Source organism: Arachis hypogaea, chromosome 1, assembly GCF_003086295.3.
Source record: "Arachis hypogaea cultivar Tifrunner chromosome 1, arahy.Tifrunner.gnm2.J5K5, whole genome shotgun sequence".
Taxonomy (NCBI): Eukaryota; Viridiplantae; Streptophyta; class Magnoliopsida; order Fabales; family Fabaceae; genus Arachis; species Arachis hypogaea.
Window position 1 is genome coordinate 41365983 of NC_092036.1, and position 7023 is coordinate 41373005.

Genomic DNA, 7023 nt, shown 5'->3' on the forward strand with positions numbered 1-7023 from the left:
GGGATTGTTTGAGTTTGGACAACTGACGGTTCATCTTGTTGCTTAGATGAGGTAATTTTATTTTATGTTTAAGCTTTTTACTTTTCAAAAATTTTTCAAAAATATAAAAAAATATTTTTATTTTATTCTTCAGAGTTTTTAAGAATGGATTCTAGAGTTTCATGATGATTTGTTGAAGTATGGCTGGCTGTGAAGCCATGTCTAATCTTTTGGACCGAGGTTTCAACTTATCATCACAAGAGCTTGTTGATTTCTATCAATTTTGCTGTTGTTAGCAATGATATACTAAAGCTTGGCTGGCCATTGGCCATGTCTAGTGTTTTGGATCGGAGCTTTCACTGAAAGCTTGGCTGGCTGTGAAGCCATGTCTAATTCCTGGACCAGAGTCTTAGACTAGCATTGCAATGATTCCTGGAATTCTCATTAAGAATTTTGAACCCTTGTTTTTCTTTTCCACTCAATTTTCGAAAAAGCACAAAAAAATTTATAAAATCTTAAAATCAAAATTATTTTTATGTTTCTTGTTTAAGTCTAGTGTCTAATTTTAAGTTTGGTGTCAATTGCATGTCTTTATTCTTCTAATTTTCGAAAATTAAATGCATTATGTTCTTCATTGATCTTCAAGTTGTTCTTGATGATTTCCTTGCTCTGATCTTTAAATTCTCTTGTCTTGAGTGTTTTGTTGTTTCTCATATGCATTCTCAATTTGTTAGTGTCAATAGTATACAAACTTCTATGTTTGGTGTCTTGCATGCATTGTTTATTTGATTTTAGTTGCATTTTGATTATTTCTCATCATTAAAAATTCAAAAAAAAATTTTAATTTGTGTCTTTTCAAGTCAATAATACAGAGAATTGAAGATTCAGAACATGCAGCAGAGGAATTACACAGAAAAAGCTGGGCGTTCAAAACGCCCAGTGAAGAAGGAAGACTGGCATTTTGGGCGTTAAACGCCAGAATGGATACCATTTTGGGCGTTTGGTGCACGAAATTGTGATCATCAATGGCGCCATCAACATGGTACGCTCAATTGCAATCTCAACTATTTATCACAACTTCGCACAACTAACCAGCAAGTGTACTGGGTCGTCCAAGTAATAAACCTTACGCGAGTAAGGGTCGATCCCACGGAGATTGTTGGTATGAAGCAAGCTATGGTCACCTTGTAAATCTCAGTCAGGAAGATTCAAATGGTTATAGATGATATACGAATAAAGCATAAAATAAAGATAGAGATACTTATGTAATTCATTGGTGAGAACTTCAGATAAGCGAATGGAGATGCTTTGTCCCTTCCGTCTCTCTGCTTTCCTACTGTCTTCATCCAATCCTTCTTACTCCTTTCCATGGCAAGCTGTATGTTGGGCATCACTGTTGTCAGTGGCTACAACCCTGTCCTCTCGGTGAAAATGTTCAACGCACCCTGTCACGGCACGGCTAATCATCTGTCGGTTCTCAATCAGGTTGGAATAGAATCCATTGATTCTTTTGCGTCTGCCACTAACGCCCAGCCTTCAGGAGTTTGAAGCTCGTCACAGTCATTCAATCATTGAATCCTACTCAGAATACCACAGACAAGGTTTAGACCTTCCGGATTCTCTTGAATGCCGCCATCAATTCTAGCTTATACCACGAAGATTCCGATCAAGGGATCCAAGAGATAAACATTCAAGCCTTGTTTGCTTGTAGAACAAAAGTGGTTGTCAGGCACTCGTTCATAAGTGAGAATGATGATGAGTGTCACATAATCATCACATTCATCATGTTCTTGGGTGCAAATGAATATCTTAGAACAAGAATAAGCTGAATTGAATAGAAGATCAATAGTAATTGCATTAATACTCGAGGTACAGCAGAGCTCCACACCTTAATCTATGGTGTGTAGAAACTCCACCGTTGAAAATACATAAGAACAAGGTCTAGGCATGGCCGAGAGGCCAGCCTCCCACTAATCTATGAACTAGACGTCCAAAGATGACCTAAGGATCTAAAGTGATCAAAAGATGAAAATACAATAGCAAAAGGTCCTATTTGTAGAGAACTAGTAGCCTAGGGTTTACAGAGATGAGTAAATGACATAAAAAATCCACTTCCGGGCCCACTTGGTGTGTCCTTGGGCTGAGCATTGAAGCATTTTCGTGTAGAGACTTCTCTTGGAGTTAAACGCCAGCTTTTGTGCCAGTTTGGGCGTTTAACCCCCATTCTTGTGCCAGTTCCGGCGTTTAACGCTGGGCATTCTTGAGCTGATTTGGAACGCCGGTTTGGGCCATCAATACTTGGGCAAAGTATTGACTATTATACGTTGCTGGAAAGCCCAGGATGTCTACTTTCCAACGCCGTTGAGAGCGCGCCAATTGGGCTTCTGTAGCTCCAGAAAATCCGCTTTGAGTGCAGGGAGGTCAGAATCCAACAGCATCTGCAGTCCTTTTCAGTCTCTGAATCATATTTTTGCTCAAGTCCCTCAATTTCAGCCAGAAAATACCTGAAATCACAGAAAAACACACAAACTCATAGTAAAGTCTAGAAAAGTGAATTTTAACTAAAAACTAATAGAAATATACTAAAAACTAACTAAAATATACTAAAAACATACTAAAAACAATGACAAAAAGCGTACAAATTATCCGCTCATCACAACACCAAACTTAAATTGTTGCTTGTCCCCAAGCAACTGAAAATCAAATAAGATAAAAAGAAGAGAATATGCAATGAATTCCAAAAACATCTATGAAGATCAGTATTAATAAGATGAGCGGGGCTTTTAGCTTTTTGCCTCTGAATAGTTTTGGCATCCCACTCTATCCTTTGAAATTCAGAATGATTGGCTTCTATAGGAAATCAGAATCCAGATAGTGTTATTGATTCTCCTAGTTAAGTATGATGATTCTTGAACACAGCTACTTTATGAGTCTTGGCCGTGGCCCAAAGCACTTTGTCTTCCAGTATTACCACCGGATACATACATGCCACAGACACATAATTGGGTGAACCTTTTCAGATTGTGACTCAGCTTTGCTAGAGTCCCCAATTAGAGGTGTCCAGGGTTCTTAAGCACACTCTTTTTGCCTTGGATCACACTTTTATTTCTTTCTTTTTCTTTCTTTTTCTCTTTCTCCCCTTTTTTCGCTTTTTTTCTTTTTTTTTTGTATTCACTGCTTTTTCTTGCTTTAAGAATCATTTTTATGAGTTTCCAGATCCTCAGTAACATGTCTCCTTTTTTATCATTCTTTCAAGAGCCAACATTCATGAACAACAAATTCAAAAGACATATGCACTGTTTAAGCATACATTCAGAAAACAAAAGTATTGCCACCACATCAAAATAATTAATCTGTTATAAAATTTAAAATTCATGCAATTCTTTTCTTTTTCAATTAAGAACATTTTTCATTCAAGAAAGGTAATGGATTCATAGGACATTCATAACTTTAAGGCATAGACACTAAGACACTAATGATCATGAGACACAAACATAGATAAACATAAGCATGAAAATTTGAAAAACAAGAAAATAAGGAACAAGGAAATTAAAGAACGGGTCCACCTTAGTGATGGCGGCTTGTTCTTCATCTTGAAGATCTTATGGAGTACTTGAGCTCCTCAATGTCTCTTCCTTGTCTTTGTTGCTCCTCTCTCATGATTCTTTGATCTTCTCTAATTTCATGGAGGAGGATGGAATGTTCTTGGTGCTCCACCCTTAGTTGTCCCATATTGGAACTCAATTCTCCTAGGGAGGTGTTGATTTGCTCCCAATAATTTTGTGGAGGAAAGTGCATCCCTTGAAGCATCTCAGGGATTTCATGATGAGTGGGATCTCTTGTTTGCTCCATCGTTTTCTTAGTGATGGGCTTGTCCTCATCAATGAGGATGTCTCCCTCTATGTCAACTCTAACTGAATAACAGAGGTGACAAATGAGATGAGGAAAGGCTAACCTTGCCAAGGTAGAGGACTTGTCTGCCACCTTATAAAGTTCTTGGGCTATAACCTCATGAACTTCTACTTCTTCTCCAATCATGATGCTATGAATCATGATGGCCCGGTCTATAGTAACTTCGAACCGGTTGCTAGTGGGAATGATTGAGCGTTGGATAAACTCCAACCATCCCCTAGCCACGGGCTTAAGGTCATGCCTTCTTAGTTGAACCGGCTTCCCTCTTGAATCTCTCTTCCATTGAGCGCCCTCTTCACAGATGTCTATGAGGACTTGGTCCAACCTTTGATCAAAGTTGACCCTTCTAGTGTAAGGGTGTTCATCTCCTTGCATCATGGGCAAGTTGAATGCCAACATTACATTTTTCGGACTAAAATCTAAGCATTTCCCCCGAACCATTGTAAGCCATTTCTTTGGGTCCGGGTTCACACTTTGATCATGGTTCTTGGTGATCCATGCATTGGCATAGAACTCTTGAACCATTAAGATTCTGACTTGTTGAATGGGGTTGGTAAGAACTTCCTAATCTCTTCTTCGGATCTCATGTCGGATCTCCGGATATTCACTCTTTTTGAGTTTGAAAGGGACCTCAGGGATCACCTTCTTCAAGGCCACAACTTCATAGAAGTGGTCTTGATGCACCATTGAGATGAATCTCTCCATCTCCCATGACTCGGAGGTGAAAGCTTTTGCCTTCCCTTTCCTCTTTCTAGAGGTTTCTCCGGCCTTGGATGCCATAAATGGTTATGGAAAAACAAAAAGTAATGCTTTTACCACACCAGACTTAAAAGGTTTGCTCGTCCTCAAGCAAAAGAAGAAAGAAGAGAGTAGAAGAAGAAGAAATAGAGGAGATGGAGATGGCTTTTGTGGTTCGGCCAAAGGGGGAGAAGTAGTGTTTAGGTTGTGTGAAAATGAAGGAGTGAAGATGGGTTTATATAGGGGGTGGAGAGAGGGGTAGGGTTCGGTTATGAATGGGTGGGTTTGGGAGGGAAAGTGGTTTGAGTTTGAATGGTGAGGTAGGTGGTGTTTTATGAAGGATGGATGTGAGTGGTGAAGAGAATAGTGGGATTTGATAGGTAAGGGGTTTTTGGGGAAGAGGTTTTAAGGTGATTGGTGAATAGGTGAAGAAGAGAGAGAGTGGTGGGGTAGGTGGGGATCCTGTGGGGTCCACAGATCTTGAGGTGTCAAGAAAAATTCATCCCTGCACCAAGTGGCGAGCAAAAATGCTCTTTTATGCCAATTCTGGCGTTAAACACCGGGCTGGTGCCCATTTCTGGCGTTTAACGCCAACTTCTTGCCCTTTCCTGGCATTTAACACCAGTCTGGTGCATCTTTCTGGCGTTAAACGCCCAGAATGGTGCCAGACTGGGCGTTAAACGCCCATTTGCTGCCCTTACTGGCGTTTAAACACCAGCAGGTTCTTCCTCCAGGGTGTGCTATTTTTCTTTCTATTTTTCATTCTGTTTTTACTTTTTCAATTGATTTTGTGACTTCTCATGATCATCAACCTACGGAAAACATAAAATAACAAAGGAAAATAGATAAAATATAACATTAGGTTGCCTCCCAACAAGCGCTTCTTTAATGTCAGTAGCTTGACAGTGGGCTCTCATGGAGCCTCAAAGATACTCAGAGCAATGTTGGAACCTCCCAACACCAAACTTAGAGTTTGAATGTGGGGGTTCAACACCAAACTTAAAATTTGGTTGTGGCCTCCCAACACCAAACTTAGAGTTTGACTGTGGGGGCTCTGTTTGACTCTGTTTTGAGAGAAGCTCTTCATGCTTCCTCTCCATGGTGACAGAGGGATATCCTTGAGCCTTAAACGCAAGGGATTCTTCATTCACTTGAATGGTCAATTCTCCTCTGTCCACATCAATCACAGCCTTTGCTGTGGCTAGGAAGGGTCTGCCAAGGATGATGGATTCATCCATGCACTTCCCAGTCTCTAGGACTATGAAATCAACAGGGATGTAATGGTCTTTAATCTTTACCAGAACATCCTCTACAAGCCCATAAGCTTATTTTCTTGAATTGTCTGCCATCTCTAGTGAGATTTTTGTAGCTTGTACCTCAAAGATCCCTAGCTTCTCCATTACAGAGAGAGGCATGAGGTTTATGCTTGACCCTAGGTCACACAAGGCCTTCTTGAAGGTCATGGTGCCTATGGCGCAAGGTATTGAGAACTTCCCAGGATCTTGTCTCTTTTGGGGTAATCTCTGCCTAGACAAGTCATCCAGTTCTTTGGTGAGTGAAGGGGGTTCATCCTCCCAAGTCTCATTACTAAATAACTTGTCATTTAGCTTCATGATTGCTCCAAGGTATTTAGGAACTTGCTCTTCAGTGACATACTCATCCTCTTCAGAGGAAGAATACTCATCAGAGCTCATGAATGGCAGAAGTAAATCCATTGGAATCTCTATGGTCTCAGTGTGAGCCTCAGATTCCCATGGTTCCTCATTGGGGAACACATTGGAGGCCAGTGAACGTCCATTGAGGCCTTCCTCAGTGGTGCTCAATGCCTCTTCCTCCTCTCCAAATTCGGACATGTAGGTCATGTCAATGGCCTTGCACTCTCTTTTGGATTCTCTTCTGTATTGCTTGGAAGAATGCTAGGAGGGAGTTCAGTAATTTTCTTACTCAGCTGACCCACTTGTGCCTCCAAGTTTCTAATGGAGGACCTTGTTTCAGTCATGAAACTTTGATTGAGCCTGAACTCTTGGGAAAATCTAGTCAATGCCTTCTTGACAAAGTTCTTTCCACCTCAAAAATTGAGTAAGCTTAGAGTGGAAGTCCAAACCTTCAGACAGAAGGAAGGTGAATCCCTCTATGAAGCTTGGGAAAGATACAAACAATTGATCAGAAAGTGTCCTTCTGACATGCTTTCTGAATGGAGCATCATATGTATCTTCTATGATGGTCTGTCTGAACTGTCCAAGATGTCATTGGACAGCTCTGCTGGAGGATCTCTTCATCTGAAAAAGATGCATGCAGAAGCTCAAGAACTCATTGAAATGGTTGCAAATAACCAATTCATGTACACTTCTGAAAGGAATCCTGTGTACAATGGGACGAATCAAAAGAAAGGAG

At 40.5% G+C, this 7023-nt stretch overlaps 1 non-coding gene across 1 annotated transcript; it reads right to left on the reverse strand.

Moving 5' to 3' along the window:
- Positions 1-6710: 6710 nt before the first annotated feature.
- LOC112711625 (small nucleolar RNA R71) lies at positions 6711-6818 on the reverse strand. Its single transcript, XR_003157558.1, has one exon. It is a non-coding gene; the product is annotated as a small nucleolar RNA R71 (small nucleolar RNA).
- Positions 6819-7023: the final 205 nt, after the last annotated feature.